The sequence below is a fragment of the Palaemon carinicauda genome, chromosome 26 (assembly GCF_036898095.1).
Source record: "Palaemon carinicauda isolate YSFRI2023 chromosome 26, ASM3689809v2, whole genome shotgun sequence".
NCBI lineage: Eukaryota > Metazoa > Arthropoda > Malacostraca > Decapoda > Palaemonidae > Palaemon > Palaemon carinicauda.
The window spans coordinates 102686253-102705050 of record NC_090750.1 but is presented as its reverse complement, the minus strand read 5'-3'; the positions used below and the strand labels follow the sequence as shown (position 1 = coordinate 102705050).

The 18798-nt window shown below is 47.2% G+C and overlaps 1 long non-coding RNA gene across 1 annotated transcript in view; it reads left to right on the top strand.

The window, feature by feature from the left end:
- Nucleotides 1-18551, top strand: part of LOC137619732 (uncharacterized) — a 60235-nt gene extending 41684 nt beyond the window's left edge. Inside the window, exon 4 of the long non-coding RNA XR_011039961.1 lies at nt 13514-18551. This is a non-coding gene — a long non-coding RNA (uncharacterized lncRNA). The remainder of the gene's footprint in view (nt 1-13513) is intronic.
- The last annotated feature ends 247 nt before the right edge of the window (nt 18552-18798 follow it).

Here is an 18798-nt window from a genome sequence, read left to right as displayed (position 1 = left end):
CTCCGAATGGTCTTTGAACCATCTAGTAGCCCAAAAAATCCTTACTTTGTGAGGTTCTCTGACAGTGGATTTGAACACCAGGCTCCGGCTCTACTGCTCCCCAGTCCCGGATCCTCAGGCTCTCTTGCAAGATGCATTCCAACAATGCTGGGACAACATCGACGTTTACGCCTTTCCTCCGTTCTGTCTGATGAGAAGAGAAGAGTACTCAACAAGACCAGAGCATCCAAGAACCTGTCAAGGACCCTTCTTCGCTTCTGACGGAGGTCCTGAGAGAACTCCCTCCACGACACAATCTACTCAAACAGCCACATGTGAATATTTTTCACAAAGCTGTCGATTCTGTGCGACTTCACACCTGGAGACTATCCAGCATCTCCGATCTGAGAGGCTTCTCGCAACAAGTTGCGAAAAGGATGTCTAGACATCTATGAAGATCTTCGGCTTCAGTCTACCAGGCCAAGTTGACTGTCTTTTGTGGTTAGAGTCGGGGAAGGTGTATCTCTCCTTTCGATGCCACCTCTCCAACTGTAGTAGAGTTCCTCATATACCTTTGGGAGGAAAAGCTCCTCTCGGTCTCGGCAGTGAAAGGCTACCGCTCATTCTTGAGTCTTGCTTTAAGGCTGAAGAGTTAATATTTCCTTTTCATTGGAATTGTCTCTCCTCATACAGAGTTTTGTGATTATCTGCCCTCAGTCTGGAGTTAGACCACCCCCATGGAACATGGTTCGTGTCCTTTGGTCCCTGAAGGGTGCTCCCTACAAACCATTACGCCAGGCAACAGATCTCCACCTCACTCTGAAGACGGTTTTCTTACTCGCCTTGGCTTTGGCCAAGCGAATCAGCAAACTTCATGGTCTTTCATATAATGTCGCCCATTCAAGGGGATGGGGAGAGGTAACACTCAGCTTTGTTCCCGAGTTTATTGCCAAGACTCAAAATCTGGGAGTAGCGTATCCTAGATTCGGGCCCTTCTGGATTGGGAATCTTCGTGACGTAACTGATGATCCAGATCAACTGTTACTTTGCCCAGTGAGTAGTTTGAGGTACTATCTCAAGAGAACTGCAACAGTTCTCCCCAAAGTGTCAGCACAGGGAAGGTCAAGAGGAGGATCACCAAGAACACCATCTTAGCTTGGATTCGTAAGGTCATAGACTTAGCACTGAATACGGATTCCCCTCCCACTAGACAACCAAGAGGTTATGACGTTAGGGGCCTTAGAACGTCCTTAGTGTTCAAGAGAAACTACTCTGTAACACAGGTCTTGCAAGCAGGCGTGTGGAAGCGTCAAACTACCTTCACCACCCACTACCTGCACGACATTACCCACAGGAACATGGATATGTTGACCATTGGCCTTGTGGTGGCTGGACAACAAGTGGTTTAAACACTTCAGGATCCTTGATGGACAAGTAGTAGATGGTTAAGGGCAGAGGTTACGTGGGATTAGTGTGGAGTGAATGTTAAAAATGACTGGCTCTTTCTTTCATATTGCCATCTCTTGGGGAACAGCACCTATGGTTCTCTGCAAGCTGGCCTTACCTATCTGTGGCTAAAACCATTTCCCTTGTGTAACCTAGCAAAGAAATAATACTTGTTGCGTCCCCATACCCCTCGACGAAGTGGGATTGGGTAATGTTAATGGTTGATTCAAAAGATTCCTAAGTTTCTGAGAATTGTAACTTAGACTAGCCATATTGCTAATATCATACAATCACATAAATTGCTCAGGCTGCTAACCGTGCGTTGCATGGAATTTAGAGAGGTGTCAGGGTCTTTCCTTGTTACGTACAGAGTACGTACAGGAAAACACAGGCCAAAACCCAGGTAGTTGGTTCAGACTTCCACCCTATTAAAGAGTGAAAGGGTTTGTATTTAGCGTCTGAACAAATGACAAATTTGAAAGTAATTTGTATTTTCCCTAACAATACAATCCTTGAGTTTTTTTATACAAATTTGGCCTGTAATTAAAAGTGATGAGACATCACAAGTGTGTTTGTGTGTATGTGTGAGCGGGTTGGCCAGCTATCCCCACTACCCCCTGCTAACTAGCAGTTGGGTAGTTACACCTCGCTAAAAGTCTTATTGCTAGTCATCCATCTTTGCCAAAAGTATATCCCTAATAAAGAGTTCAAGGTTTGTATTGTTAGGGAAAATACAAATTACTTTCAAATTTGTTATATTATTTTCACAAAATTCATAAATGTAACCAATTTTGTACCATTAAAGAAATGTTGGTCAAACTTGGTGGATCCAATCCATGGCCTAATAGAACTAAATTTATATAAAAATAAGTAAACCAACAACTAACAGACAAAACATGAAAGAAATTGTATCATTGGTAGATTCCTAACAAAATTTGGGAAACTTTTTTTTCATTGGTTAATGGAAACCATCATAATTATGGAGAAATAGTTAGAGTCGCACATTAGGCTTGGTACATCTTGTAGAATTCTCCATAATTAAGTCAATATGTATAAAAAATAGAAAGAAAAGTACAGTATTTTCTTATTCCTACCAATATCTTAATAACAAAATTGCAGAAATTTTTGGTGTTGAATAAAAATGTTTTGAATAGGGCAATTGACATACAGTATTTACTCTGTACTGTATTCCAGTTCTGTAGTACTAAAGTGATGTCTATGTAATTTATATACAGAAATCCATTAATACACAATGCAACCATTACGTATAAACAGTGTGTGTTAAATGTAAGGTAAAAAAGGGTTTCATCATCGTCATCTCCTCCTACGTCTATTAACGCAAATGGCTTCGGTTAGATTTCGCGAGTCGTCTTTATCTTGAGCTTTTAAATCAATACCTCTTCACTCATCATAGTCCTCAACCACGTAGACCTGGATCTTCCAACTCTTTTAGTGCCTTGTGGAGCCCAGTTGAAAGTTAGGTGAGCTAATTTCTCTTAGGGGAGTGCAAAAAGCATGCCCAAAGCATCTCCATCTGCTCCTCACCATTATCTCATCCACATATGGCACTCGAGTGATCTTTCATATACTGTAGTTTCATTTCTAATTCTGTCCTTCCATTTAGCTTCCAATATTCTTCTAAGGACTTTGTTCTCAAATCTACAAAATCTGTTGGATATTGTTTTATTGTCATCCCACAACTCTTGTCCATACAGTAACACCGATCTCACTAAACTGATGTATAGCCTGATTTTTATTTGTGATTTCAGGCGATTTGTTATCCAAATTTTACTTAACCTAGCCATTGTCTGATTTTCTTTTTTTAATCTTTAATTAAACTCAAATTCTAAAGATCCTGTATTAGAGATCATAGTTCCTAAATATTTAAATGACTCCACTTTATTAATCCTTTCTCTTTCCAATGATATGTCGTCTTTCATTGCATATTTCGTTCTCATCATCTGTCTTTTTTCTGTTTATCTTGAGCCCAACCTCATGTAATCTTTCATGCATTCTGGTAAGCAAACAGATAATGTAGCCTATGATTTTAGTTCGTGTCAAGCAAACCCAGTTTTGTATCTAGCAGTGTTTGAATATATTTTATAGGGTACTGGAATTTTAGTAACCAACAACAGATAGAGGGGATCAGGAATCGTGTCATGACAGTGTTGTCTAACCACTTGAGAGTAAAAAGCCCTTGCTAAAGTTAGTTTATGGTAAGCATCACCAATGATTGATGCTGTATCCAATTATGTGAATAGCTTTACTCTATTCATTTTATTTTGTGAGATATTTTCTTTAATTTTTCCTTATTATTATGTTTAATTTGGATGTATAATATGATTGATATTAAACGGGAGAGTCATTCCTTATTTGCATCTGAAATACCTGATATATGTGTACCTTTGTTTTGCCATAGTGTCCCTGCTGTAAATATTAAGAATTTTTCTTCTCTACAGTCAGCAAATGATTATATGAATAGCCGCTATTTGTTCCGTAACCGAAATACAAACCACGCTATTTACAGAGGGTTTACCTTTTAGCACAGCTGAAATGACGAGCCAATAGTTTTAACGAGGGTCTAATTACCCCCGCGCTAGCTAGCGGGGGGTGGGGAAGGGTAGCTTGCTACCCCTCCCCCCTCCACACACCGGTGACTTGCTTCACTTCACTTTTGGCTCGGCGGTGATCAGACGTGTCTGCTCATCGTCCTTGTGACAGCCTTTAATTTTCTGCTTTTTCTTTTCAGCGTGTGTGTTAGTTGGAAGTTGACCTTCATTATTATTTCTTTACTATGCGTACATGCCCTGGAGTTGCCGGTCGTCCTTGTGGGACTTTCATGTCGGACGTAAATACGGATCCGCACACCCTCTGCCCTCAATGTTGGGGCCGACGGTGTGACCAGGAGAACATGTGCCGTGAGTGCAGGGAGTGGTCTGCCTCCCAGTGGGAGAGGTTTGGCCGTCGGCGTAAGAAGAAGTCCAAGAGAGACCGTTCTCCTCCGGGGTTAGCCTTGAAGGAGGAAGGTTCTCGGGATTCTTCTTCCGCCGCCCAAACCTCCTCCGAAGCTCCCCCTCGTCCGCCTCCTAAGGAGAGTCGGCTGAGTGGGACCGCAGGCCCTTGTTCTGTTTCCCGACCTTCGGTGGGGGGAGAGGGCGTCGCCTCCCATAGCGAGGCGGTTCCCCCTCCTCCTCCGGGGGAGGTTATTGATAATGCCTTAACCAGTGATGATCTTTTACAGATTTGGTCGTCCCTGGGGCTTAAGGGCTTGCCCTCCAGGGTCGCTCTTATTGACCTTGTCTCGTTGGGGGCCGCTGTTAAGCAGTCGCCGGTGGTAGCAGAGGTAGACCCTCTGTCTATTGTCGACGTCGTGGTGACAGAGGCCTCCAACGTGGCTGGGCAATCCGCCGCAGGTGCTGTTGCGGATGATGGTGCTAAAGGCTCTCCTCCCCCTTCCGTACATCCTTCGAAGGGGGAAGTGAGTCCTACGGTCTCGGCTGCTGCTCAGATTCCTTCTGAGGGAAGTGCTTTGACGGAGACTCCCCTTCGGAGGACCGATGGTCCCGACGATCTTCCCCGAGGCCGCCTCCGCCGTAAGGCTCACCGTCCGCTACGGCACAAGGGCCTCCCTTCCCCTTACAGTGGGACTAAGAGGCGCCTTTTTGGGTCTTCATCCTCCGGGGGGGACTCCTCGTCAGCCTCAACCTACAGCTCCGCCTTCCTTGAACCTCTCTGCAGACCGCTCACCATCTCCTGCCAGATCTTCGCCTTCTGGAGAACTCGTCACCCGACGGGCAACGGTCCCTTCGGGGCTAAGGGATCCTTCCCTTACGCGAGCAGTGCTAGCGCACAGGCGCTCTCCTGCTCGCCAGTGCTCTCCTGATCTTCAGCGCTCTCCTGCTTGTCGGCGATCTCCTGCTCGCCAAGACTCTCCTGCTCGCCAAGACTCTCCTGCTCGCCGACGCTCACCTGCTCGTCGGCTCTCTCCTGATGTTCGTCCCCCTCGCCAGCGCTCTCCTGCTCGTCAGCTCTCTTCTGAGCGTCAGCGCTCATTTGAGGACCATCGCCCTGCGGTCTCTGACCACCCTTTAGTTCCTGCTGAGCTCCCTGCTCACCATCTGCCTGGTCCTGTCGCTACGCAACATCGTGCTGCGCGTGTGTCAAAAACACATGTTCGCCAACGCGCCAGCGATCTTCCAGTTCCTGCTCGTGAACGCGCCGCGCCACCTGTCCTTTCACATGACACGCGTCGACCTTCTGCTCGCCAGCGATCTCCAGCTCGCCGGCGATCACCTACGCGCCAGCGATTACCTCCTCGCCAGCGTTCACCTGCTTGCCAGCGCGCACAGGCGATCTTAGTATCGCCTATTCAACAGCGACAGCTAGCGCGCCAACGTTCTCCAACGCTCCTGAGGGAACATGGTTCGCCAGCTTCTAGCTCGCCATCACGCGATCGCCCTCCTGCGCATGCTGCTCGCCATCGCTCGCCATTGCACGATCGCCCTCCTGCGCATGCTGATCACCATCGCACCCCATCACGCGATCGCCCACCTGCGCATGGTGCTCGCCATCGCTCGCCATCACGCGATCGCCCTACTGCGCATGCTGCTCGCCATCGCTCGCCATTGCACGATCGCCCTCCTGCGGATGCTGATCACCATCGCACCCCATCACGCGATCATTCACCTGCGCATGCTGCTCGCCATCGCTTGCCATTACTCGGTCATTCACCTGCGCATGCTGCTCACCATCCCACGCCAATGCGTCGACATGCCACATCACGCCATCGCCAACTTGAGCGACTGCACTCACCAGCTCGTCATCTATCGCCTGTGGATCTACATCGCCAGCGGTCTTCCTCACCTACGCGGCAGCGCGTTCCCTCGCCGTCGCGCCAACGCTTGCGTTCGTCGCCTCGGACACACGTTCATTTACCTGCCCACCCTCGCGCCCACTCGCCTGCGCGCCCGCGCGCGACCATCGTTCGCGGCGAATTCCGCAGCCGGTGGTAGCAGCAGGAACGCATGCTCCTAGACGGCACTCGGGATCACCTCCATCCAAACACAGGTTGGTAGTGCAGGACGAGGAGAGGTTAGTACATCATTCTTCCCCACCTTTTTTTCAGGCAGGTACCGTGGTGTCCACTCCAAAGGATCGCCCGATCCCTTTCCCTTTAGCGAGGATTTCGGACTCTGTGTCCTTGGAGCAACAGACTTGGTTTGGTCCTCTGGCACGGGCGTTAGTGAGGGTTATGAAACCAGCCCTCGCCAGCCAGGGTAACAAACCAACGGCTGTCTCTCCTACGCTGAAGAGAAAGAGAGGAGTGGACTTCGTGGTGACTTCCCCCAGAGCGAAGTTGGTTCCCAAGAGGTCGGTCGCGAAGGTCCCTTCTCCTGCACGAGCGCTCTCTCCTTCTCCCGTGGATGAGGCCGTTCCGTCCTCAGGTGAGTCCAGTGGGGCGGTAGTCTTCCCCTCGGCACCAGGGGGGGAGACTTCGCTTCATGCAGGAGAATCGTCTCGTGAGGAAGGGGCCCCTCGAACCTCGTTGTTGGGATCCTGTATCCCTCCCAGGAGGGAATCCAAGGACTCCAAGACCGTCCCTAAATCCTCTGCAAGGATTCGTCAGGAACCCACGACTACCCAGGGGAATGTCCACGTGTCACCCCAGGAAGAGATCCCTGGGGCAGGAGACTTAGCTGCCAGCCCGCTGGGAGGAGAACAGCAAGAATCCGAACATGCCTTCTGGCAGGTCCTAACCCTGATAAGGCAACTTAACGGGCTTATGGATCCAGTTATCGCCCCCCGTGAAGGCAAAGACACGATTTTGGATGAAGTTTTTGACGTTCGGAAGGCCCCTAAGACCAGTGCGGCTCTGCCCTGGTCTCGGGGGCTGAAGAGTGCCAGGGCTAGGGCCAACGCTCAGCTCGCACTTCTTGCCTCCTCCAGTCGTTCCACTGCCGGGAACAAGCTCATCCCTCCTCCTCGCCTCCAGCAGAGGAGGTATTTCGAGATCCTGGGTGAGCACAACCTCGCTCTTCCTCTCCATCACTCTGTGGAGGAGCTGGCGAAGGGAGTTCCCCTTGAGAAACTCTCTGCCCGGCAGGTGTCGTTCTCGGCGGCAGAGATCCTTAACCACGAGAAGGTCGCTAAGTGTGCCATGCAGGCCACTTTGTGGCTGGACTTTTGGCTAGGATCTCTGGGCTCCTATTGCGATCGGAGGACTTGTCCAAGGAGACCAATAGGAAGGCCCTAGAGACCCTCTTGCTCTCGGGCACCCGCTCCATTGAGTTTTTGGCGCACCAGGTTACCACCCTGTGGGCTAACTCGGTGTTGAAGCGTCGAGATGCTGTGTCCGAGAGATTCCATCCGAAGGTCCCCGCCGTAGATGTGTGTAGGCTCCGACATGCTTCCCTTCTGGGGGAGAGCCTGTTTGAGCCTCAAGACATGGAGCGAACGGCTGAGAGGTGGAGGAAATCCAGCACGGACTCCCTCCTCCATAGGGCCCTTACAACTCGGCCCAATAAGCCTCCAGCCCCGCCACAACAGCAGCAACAGCCTCGTAAGGCTCCCAAACAGGCACCGGCAGCTAAGAAGGTGGTGTCTAAGCCCCAGCCCTTTCCAGCCAAGGTCAAGAGGGGCGGTAAGTCCTCCAGGGGAGGCAAGACTCCTAGGGGTGGCGGCCGCGGCCGCAAGCCCTAGGGGTGGCAATCCCCCTGCATGTCCACCTGTGGGGGGATGCCTTCAGCGTTGCGTCCGCAGGTGGCAGCAACACGGGGCCGATGCTTGGACGGTCTCAGTGATCGGCCAAGGCTATCGCGTCCCGTTCACAACATCTCAACCTCCCCTGACAGCGAATCCCTTCAGGCCGAAGTCGAGAACATGCTCGAAAAGGGTGCTCTCCAGGAGGTCGTGGACGGCTCCCCAGGCTTCTTCAGTCGACTCTTTCTTGTAAAGAAGGCTACTGGAGGCTGGAGACCCGTCATCGATCTCTCAGCTCTGAACAGGTTTGTCAGACAAACCCGGTTCAGCATGGAGACAGCAGACATGGTCAGACTTGCGGTGAGACCACAAGACTTCATGTGCACACTGGATCTAAAGGACGCGTACTTCCAGATCCCAATCCATCCGTCTTCCAGGAAGTACCTGAGATTCTGCCTAGACAACAAGATCTACCAGTTCAAGGTGCTGTGTTTCGGTCTCTCCACAGCTCCTCAGGTGTTCACCAGAGTGTTCACCCTGATTTCATCTTGGGCGCACAGGAACGGCATTCGTCTCCTTCGTTACCTGGACGATTGGCTGATCCTAGCAGACTCGGAGTCGACCCTTCTTCGGCACCGAGACAGGCTTCTGGATCTTTGCCAGGATCTGGGGATCATGGTAAACCTCGAGAAGTCCTCTCTGCAGCCGTCCCAACGACTGGTTTATCTAGGCATGCTAATAGACACCAATTTCCACAAAGCCTTTCCACTAGACGACCGGATAGCAAGGCTGAGGAGGGTGGCGGAACCCTTCCTCAGGCGAAAAGAACTCCCCGCCCAATCGTGGTTGCGTCTCTTAGGCCATCTATCCTCCCTGGCCCGTCTGGTTCCAAACAGCCGCCTCAGGATGAGATCCCTTCAATGGCGGCTCAAGTCCCGGTGGAATCAAGGATCCGATTCCCCGGACATTCTGATCCCAATGGGGTCTCTGGAACAGACGGACTTGCGGTGGTGGCTGGCCGACGAGAACCTGCGGAAGGGAGTGAGTCTTCTCGTCCTCCCCCCGGAATTGACTCTGTTTTCGGACGCGTCAAAAGAAGGGTGGGGGGCGCACGTTCCAAACCAGAGGGCCTCAGGCCTTTGGTCAGAATCAGAAAAGTGCCTACACATCAACCTGCTAGAATTGAAGGCCGTCTTTCTGGCTCTTCAGCAGTTCCAACGGTCCCTGGCGGGTCACTCCGTGGTGGTGATGAGCGACAACACCACGGTAGTGGCTTATATCAACAAGCAGGGAGGCACTTTTTCGCAACAGCTATCCCATCTTGCAGTAGAGACTCTGAGGTTGACCGAAACCCACTCGATAACACTATCAGCTCGCTTCATTCCTGGCAAGAGGAATGATGAGAAGGATGCTCAACAGGACCAGACTATATGTCAACTGTTCAATGACTCTGGTAGCTCCGCTATGGCATCACGCGGAATGGTTTCCGGACCTTCTGCAATTCCCTCCTCGCGGAGAGAGGCTTTTCGCAACAGGTTGCGGAGAGAATGTCTCGGCACCTGCGAAGGTCCTCTGAGGGAGTCTACCAAGCAAAGTGGAGAGTCTTTTGTGGTTGGTGTCGTGGAAGGGGTATCTCTCCACTCGATGCCACTATTCCAGCAATAGCGGACTTCCTCGTGTATCTGCAAGAAGAAATGCGCCTTTCTGTCTCGGCAGTGAAAGGCTATTGCTCAGCCTTAAGCTTGGCCTTCAGATTGAAGGGCGTGGATATTTTTTCATCGCTAGAACTCTCTTTACTCATACGTAGCTATGAGCTTACCTGCCCCCAGTCGGAAGTGAGACCCCCTCCTTGGAACGTGGTTCGAGTCCTCAGGTCTCTTAAGAGACCTCCCTTCGAGCCATTACGCCAGGCCTCCGATCGCCACCTGTCTTGGAAGACGGCTTTCCTACTCGCCTTGGCCTCGGCCAAGCGAGTTAGTGAACTTCATGGTCTCTCGTACGACATCGCCCATTCAAGGGGATGGGGGGAGGTAACGTTCAGGTTCGTCCCTGAGTTTGTTGCCAAGACTCAGAATCCTGGAGTGCCGGATCCTCGGTTCAACTCTTTCAGGATCGCGAGTCTCCGTTCTGTAACAAGCGACCCAGATCAGCTGCTACTATGTCCAGTGAGGTGTCTGAGGCACTACTTGAAGAGAACGGCTGCAGTCCGTCCTCATGTGCGAGCTTTGTTTGTGAGCACAGGCAGGACTTAGAGGAGGGTCACAAGGAACACCATCTCAGCTTGGATTCGAAGGGTTATCCACCATGCCCTGAATCCTGACCCTCCTCCGTCACGTCGCCCTCGGGCCCACGATGTCAGGGGTATTGCTACATCCCTGGCCTTCAAGAGAAACTTCTCTGTGACGCAGGTACTTCAAGCTGGGGTCTGGAAGTGTCAAACGACCTTCACAGCCCACTACCTGCAAGACGTGACCCACAGGAGCCTCGATACGTTTTCTATCGACCCTGTGGTGGCTACACAACAGCTGGTCTAATCTCAGGCTCCTTTTGGACAAGTAGCAGTAGGTTGAGGGCATTGTTACCCGGTCTTAGTCTGCGTGAATGAAAGAGTTTGTCTGACCCTTACTTCTTTCTTCATTCTCCCCTCTCTTGGGGAAGCAGCATCCTGGTCCTCGCATAGCTGACCTCAACCTCTGCAGGTAACCCATGCTTCTTTGTGCTCCTAGTATTAAGCTTAATACTGTTGCGTCTCCCATACCCTGACGAGGTGGTATGGGGAACGTCCTATCCTAGAATTCCTATCTGAAGGTCTCAAGGTCAACTTCATAGGACGAGTCACACTCTCCTCCTCACACTGCTTATGTAGGCCACTCGTTCCTAGCGATGCTAGGAACTTGTGAGGTACAGGGGCTCCCTCTCTCTAGTGCTGCTCACTGAGGGATCGAGCCCCCGGGCAAGCCGAAGTCAGTAAGGCTGGGGACTTTCCACCCTTCCTAAGGGGTAAGTCACCCTCTGTAAATAGCGTGATTTGTATTTCGGTTACGGAACAAATGACAAATTCGAAGATAATTTGTATTTTTCCTAACCATACAAACCTTAGCTATTTACACATATGTGCCCGCCATCCCTGACCCCCAAGTCAAGTCCTACCTCTAAGTGAAGTGAAGCAAGTCACCGGTGTGTGGAGGGGGGAGGGGTAGCAAGCTACCCTTCCCCATTCCCCGCTAGCTAGCGCGGGGGTAATTAACCCTCGTTAAAACTATTGGCTCGTCATTTCAGCTGCGCTAAAAGGTAAACCCTCTGTAAATAGCTAAGGTTTGTATGGTTAGGAAAAATACAAATTATCTTTGAATTTGTCATGTTAATATTGATATTTTAGTAGGCTTAGATGCTTATTGGAAGTTCATGTTACCTAATGAATTTGTACAATATGAAAACTTAGTTGCCAAAGAGTCTTTTTTTTGATGGATTTTATTTGGTTCTTGTAATGAATCTTTTGATATGTAAATTCTCAACTTTTGTGTACCAATAATGTTTCTGAATCTGCTTTGAATAACTTTTGGTATTTAAATTTTTTAGGCATTTGTACTAAAGAGGCTATTTCTAATGATAGTCCATTAAGTTTTGTAATGAGTAAATTATATGAAACTGTTGAATTTAATGCTGATAGGTATGAGGTAGCTTTACCTTAGAAAAATGAAGTTGCTAAACAAAGGCTGCAAAATAATGACATTCTGACCAGGAAAAGGTTGAATAATTTGAATATCAAACTTGATAAAACTTGATTAAACATCAAACTACATTCACCACCACGACCTGCGAGACATAACCCACAATAGTCGTGACACATTCTCCATAGGTCCTGTGGTAGCTGCATAAAACGTGATCAGTAACATTTCAGCTCCCTTGAAGGACAAGTAGTAGTCGGTTGAGGGCAGATGTTACCCGGCTGTAAGTCTAGTATCATAGGCGTAGGACTGGCCTTCCACCTTTCATTCTCCCCTCTCTTGGGGCTCAAGTAAGTCTAGGAACATTGCAAGCTGACCCCCTCTGTCTGCAGGGGGATATCAACATCCCTTGTGTAACCTAATGTGCATCTATATTTGTTACACCCCCGACCTCCCAGCGAGGTAGGAGCCGGGTAACAGCTAGGTAAGAGGAACATAGCTACGGGTAAAGTCTTACCTAGCTGGGTTACATTGCATAGTTTCACACTTTTGCACAGTTGCTCAGGCGGTTATCTCTCATTAGGAGTCAGTAACAACTTTGAAATAAATATTGCCTATATAAACTATAAAAACTTCAACAAAACAAGAGGAAGAGAAATTAAATAGTATAGTGTGTCCGAGTGTACCCACAAGAAAGAGAACTCTAACCCAAGACAGTGGAAGGCCATGGTATAGATGCTATGGCACTACCCAAGACTAGAGAACAATGGTTTGATTTTGTAGTGTCCCTCTCGTAGAAGAGCTGCTTACCATAGCTCAAGAGTCTCCTCTACCCTTACCAAAAGGAAATTGGCCTCTAAATAATTACAGTGCAGTAGTTAACTTCTTGGGGGAAGAAGAATTGTTTGGTAATCTCAGTGTTGTCAGGTGTATGGGGACAAGAGAGACTGTGTAATAAATAGGCCAAACTATTCGGTGTATGTGTAGGCAAAGGGAAAACAAAACGGTAACCAGAAAGAAGGATCCAATGTAATACTGTTTGGCTCGTCAAAGGACCTCATAACTCTCTAGCGGTAGCCTCTCAACGGGTGGCTGGTGTCCTAGCCAACCTACTACCTGGTGAAATACATCTCCATAGTAAAGAGCTTCAGGCCTGTATGGTCATTTTTGTTTGATTGATTCCGAATAAATTGGCTTCGTTTGTAATACTTTAAGAATTGGAATGGTATGTAGCATTAAGTAAGGAATGGTTTGTGTTCTATTGCATCTAATGGAACTATTTTTTTGTGAGGTAAATTTCCTCCTCTTTCCCTTTATTTTATGCAGTGCTATATATATTTGAGAGCTGAGCAAGCCAAAGAGAGAAATTTAGTAATGTTCCTCCCCTGCCTAGAATCACAAATGTTTTGTATTGTATTATACTGTACATAAATTCTTGAATAATTTGCCCTTCAAAATACTTTTTTCATCTGCCTTGAATCACAAAGGCTTTATAGTGTAAGATACATAAATTCTTGAATGATTTGTCCTTCAAAATACTGTTCTCTCCTGCCTAGAATCACAAATTCCTAGTGTGTATTGTAAATAGTGTTTTGTACAGTTTTCTCCTCAAAATGCTAAGTTAATATGCAGTATATAAGATAATTGTCTGTCTGTGCAATTTTTGCAAGCCAATGACCTTTGTTCATCCAGTAAACCTCATTTCAAGACTTTCCTTTCAGATTGAGACCCACTGTATACTCTCCAATTCCATGCAAAGCGAGAACTGTATCCCACAGCAACCACATTACAAGCAAAAGGTTCTCAGCAAAATGGCCACGAGATTATGGTCATCCAAAAACCTATTCCGCTAAGTCCAGTGTTCAAATTAAAATCTCTTTCAATTCTCCCTTCCCATATGGAGATTGATCAGGTCACATTCTTTTATTAAGGTACACAAATTTCAGGAGTTACTTCCAGAACAAATGCTATATAAATGTGCTTGAGGTAAGTGAATTTTTCTTGTTCATTTAGTGCTAATTGTAAATGAAACACCATTTTATAGTTATTTATTATTGTAGAACAAGAAATAATCTTATGTTACTCAGATTATATTCATTGCTATATAAGCATGTGTGATTAGATGACTTCAAACTGTAATTGATATATCCCTATAAAATAGGCAACATTGTTTAAATAACTACAGTTTCTTCCAACACGAATACAAACCCTTTAGCTCTTTACAGTGGATTTATTTCAGCGAATGCTGAAAACTTCCCAAAAGACATTTTTTCCGTAACTGAAATACAAAGCTACACTATTTTTGTGGGTACTGTATTACTTTCGGCAAAGCTGAAAGGACGAGCCATTAGAAAATTAGCAAGGGTTAACCACCCATCCCGCTAGTTAGCAAGGGGGGTAGTAACTACCCTTCTCGCTCACACATCAGTGATTATACCCCACTTTGCATGTAGCTAGGACGATGAACGGTTGCTTCCCCTCTTCATCCGATCTTTTTGGACTACCTTTAATCTTTTTGTGCTTTCTCTTACAGATTTGTGTTTGTGAGTGCCCTTACCTGTCAGTCATGCGCACCTACCCTGGTCGCAAAGACTGCTCTTGCAGTACCTTTATGTCATTTGAGGATACCGATCCTCACCGTCTGTGCTCGCTGTTTGCCAGCTCACTGCTCACCTGCTAATTGATTGCCTGCTCATCCTTTGCCTGCTCACAGTTCTCCTGTTCGCCAGCATCACCGATCGCCTGCTCACCGTTCACCTGCTCACCAATTGCCTGCTCATGGCTCTCCTGATTGCTGATTGCTTGCTCATCGCTTACCTGCTTGCAATTTACATGATCGCCGATAACCTACTTACAGGTCACCTGCTTGCTGATCGCCTGCTCACCCTTCATCAGCTCGCCGATTGCTTGTTCACTGCTCATCTGCTCGCTGCCGATCGCCAACTTGTTGGTCTCCTATTTGTCAGGCCCCAGTAGCTGACATTCCTGTTCGTCAGACTTCGCCAGGTTCCCCACAACCTTCGGTTTCCCCGTCATCACTCTCGTTGCTCGCCGACGAATTGTCACTCCTCTTTGGAGGAGAGTAAGACTATGACTCAAAGCCGATCTTCTAGGCACCATTCGCCATCTTGATCTCTGGCCAGACGCTGTTCGCCAACTCACCGCTCGCCAACTCATAGCTGAGGGTATGCAAAGTTTGCATCCACATCCTTCAGTTGATGATCGCCCGTCACGCCAACGAGTTCGACGCCCTTCTCCTGAATTGTAGCCTCCCAGAGGATTCTGCAAGCGAGTATGATACTCTTCCCCCAAAGGTTGCAGACTTTCATCACCAATTTCTATCTATGTGGAGCAAGGTTTAAAAGTCTATAACTTGCTGAGCAAACTTTAACAAGATGGAATAGTCAGTGAAAAAATAGAAATAGAAATAAACCAAATGTAAGTGACGATAATAAAGGGGACTTAGACACAAAATGTGTGCTCTTGAATTTTTTAGCACCTATTACTCAAGTGCATTCATATTGCTAGTTTCCACAGCTATGGTGGGAGCAAGTTTCTTGTATCCCCTTATATTTGCTTTAGTACTGTATAGGTATGGCATGGGAGATACAACTCCCAGGAAACCTTTCGGAAAATCCTTATGCAGTGCTCACATTGAGCCTGTATGGTAAGCCAGACCAGTCTGCAGCACAAATATATCCAAGTACATATTCAGTACGGTATTCTGTTCTTGTGTAAGGCATCCAACCCAGACTCTTTGCTTAATGTCTTCTCCAATCTAAAGTGTTAAAACTGCCCAGTCTTTCTGCTATTATGATGCTTTCCTGACTTTGAAAAGGATCATCCCATGACATAGTTCAGATACGGGGGTGTTTGAGAGAGAAGGGTTTACTGTACTGAATTCCTGGTATCGTTAAAGAAGCCTGTCATTGTATCCTGCCCACCTTTGGAGACTTCTGAGGGAGACATTTCTCTCAGGTGCCCTTCCAGAGGGAAGTGTCCTTTGTCTTCAGTACCAAGGACTTCCAAGCAAATGCCTGATCCTCACCAATGTTGAAGGAGTTCTCCGTCGGAGCACACTAGCTCACCGGAGCGTACTCGCAGGGTTGTCTCACGATGTCTGCTAGATCTTTATTCAGAGGTGGATGATCTTAGACAAGCCCCTCCTTCTCCACCCTAGAGGTCTTCAGGGTCTTCCAGAGATGACGCGCCTCAACCAGGCGCACTTCTCCATCATGTGCCTCAAACAGATGTACTTCTCCAGCATGTGCCTCTCCCAGATGCGCTTCATCCAGACGTGCTTCTCCATCGTGGGCCTCACCCAGACACGCTTCTATTAGATACGTATCTCTTGCATGCTCCTCAACCAAATGTGCTTACGCTTAACGCACTAGATGCTCTTTGCCTGAATGCGCTAGACGCTCTTCGCCTGAACACCCTAGACGCTCTTCATTTGAACACACTAGATACGCCTTACCTGATCGGTCCAGACTAGCTTCTCCTAAACGTGATATACGTGCCTCACCTGAATACGCTATATGTTCCCATCCTGAACGTGCGACGTGGGCCTTGCCAGAAGTGCTTTTGTTGAGCACACTAGTTGTGCTTTTCCTAAATATGCACTAACTGAGCGCATTAAATTAATCTCACCTGAACGCGCTATATGTGCTTCACCTAAACATACTAGACGTGCTTCACAACATGTTAGATATGCTTCACCTGAACGCATTGCTCCTGAGCACTCACCACTCCAGATAACGCTTCACCTAGGCGTTGTCACCTAGACACGCGTTAGCCAGATGCGCTGTTCCTAGAAGCGTCATCCCGATTGTGTCTCCAGCTCCAGCACCTAAGATAGATCGCCAAGGCTACGATTCTTCCAGAGTTTGACCGTAGATTCATGGATCTGCATATAGTTCCAATCAAACTGGATGATAGAAGGCGTCAAAGGAGGAAGTAACAGGAAACCCCTCCGCAGAGTGGCACTCAAACTAGTATGCATAAGGGATTTCTGTCCCTAGTAATCAACCTAATAGACGAGTATTGTCTTTCCCGGTAGAGTTGATGAATTCCACTTGCTCCACCGACCTAAGAGATGGAGGAAGGAGGACATTGACCCGCAGTCTGCCCCAGTTCAAGTCAAACCTAGACCAGCCTCAAGCCTGTCTAGGATCTCAGATGAGAAAAAGAGCTCTCCTAGTCATCTCTCTCTTATGGTAGTAGTCTCTCATCACAGAGGGAGCAAGGACTAGAAAACAGCCAAAGAACAAGTTATCTTGACTGACTGATCCTAGGATGGCCAAAAAAATACAGAATTCTCAAGGCTGAGAAGAGTCTGGCAGGGGTACGTCTCAAGTCTTCCTGCAGGGTGGAGGAGCGAGATCTTGTTTTTAATGACTGGGCCAGCCAGATACGGTCTCCAAGGGAGAGAATCCCAATTACAGCTCTGAAAAATTGTAAACTATTCGAAGGCCCAAACCTCCAGATACAAAAAAGGCTGAGTCTGACTCTAACTTCCTTCAAGTCCTTCGTTTTATCTGGAATATGAAAGGTCTTGGAGAAGCCCCGTCTTCTCCTGCAATATCTTTTCGTCAGCACAGAGAGGCAGAAGAAAGGGGTAACAAAGAACATAATTTCTTCCTGGCTGAGGGAGGTCATCGACTGAACCCTATCGCCACCCTCTCCTTATTCCTCAAGTCAGAAAGCACAAAGTCAAAGGCGTAAGCATGACATTGGCATTCAAGAAGAATATCTCTGTGTCCCAAGTATTACAAGCGGAGGTGTGGAAAGTCAGACCGACGTTTACTACCCCATACCTGTGGGATGTGACTTACAGGTCTCCAGACACTTGCCTTAGGGCCAGTCGTAGCTGCACAGTAGGTGATATAGCTATATTGGTTCTCCTCACAGGACCATTAACATCGTATCGAGGGCAAAGGTTAGGTGTGAGTCTGGGATGAAAGTGAAGAATTGCTAGCCTTTTTTTTTTTTCCTTTCAACCTTCCCCTCTCTTAGGTTAATACTTCGAAAACCTTGCCAGCTCTACTTGTTATTCTGTACTCGGGTAAAGAAGAGTCTTTTCCCCACACTGCCTATGAGGGGGAGTGTGATGTAACCAGGCAAACCCCTAATTATATATGTACAGTATACCATATATAGGCCAGGTTCACAACACAGAGATATTCGGCTCAGAACAACCCTTAGAGCCGTGCCTGTGTACTTTATTACTAAGCCACTGGTGCATGTGGTGGTAGGATCCTTAACTTTTTCCACATTCCAAGGTATGTGTTTTGAGTATACTGTACCGGGATAAGTTTCTAGCCAGCCTCTTAATTCTGGCCTCAAATTCCAGTATATCACTGAGGTAACACATTCTACATCCTCCAGAGTTTCCCTCTACCATGAAGTAATCCTTCTCCATTCCATTATTATTTGTTCTTCGTATACATGCCAGGCACCAAATATCCTGTGGTTCATTCAAGTTTTCTAGTCCATTTTGGTACTGTATTACATTCCCTTACACCATGGCCACTTCCCAAAATGTACTACCCCCAACTATATATTTTTGCGATGGTTAATAATCCTCTTTATCTCAATTCCACTTTTCTTTTATCAAATTCTCATATCTTTATATTTTTTCAAGAACTTCTGTTTACAGACCTAGAAACTAAAAATGTATATCAATTAGTAAACTTACTGAATTTTATATGAATACAGTACTGTATAAGTTGTTTGTTTTACTTAGATTTTATGGTAAAAGGGAACACATTTGCAATTTTCTATTTCTGTGAGAATTGTTTAGTGTTCTATTATGTATGTTTTTAATAATAAAGTATGCCTTTAGACTTTTGAAATTTGTTTTCAATGTACCTTCATAGCTTAGATAACCATGTTAATATGACTGACCTAGGTAACAAGCCATTTTTGGTTAAATGCTGTTCGGTGCTTGGCATGACCAGTTATCTCCAATGAATAGATATTTTAATAATAGAAATAGAGTTAATAA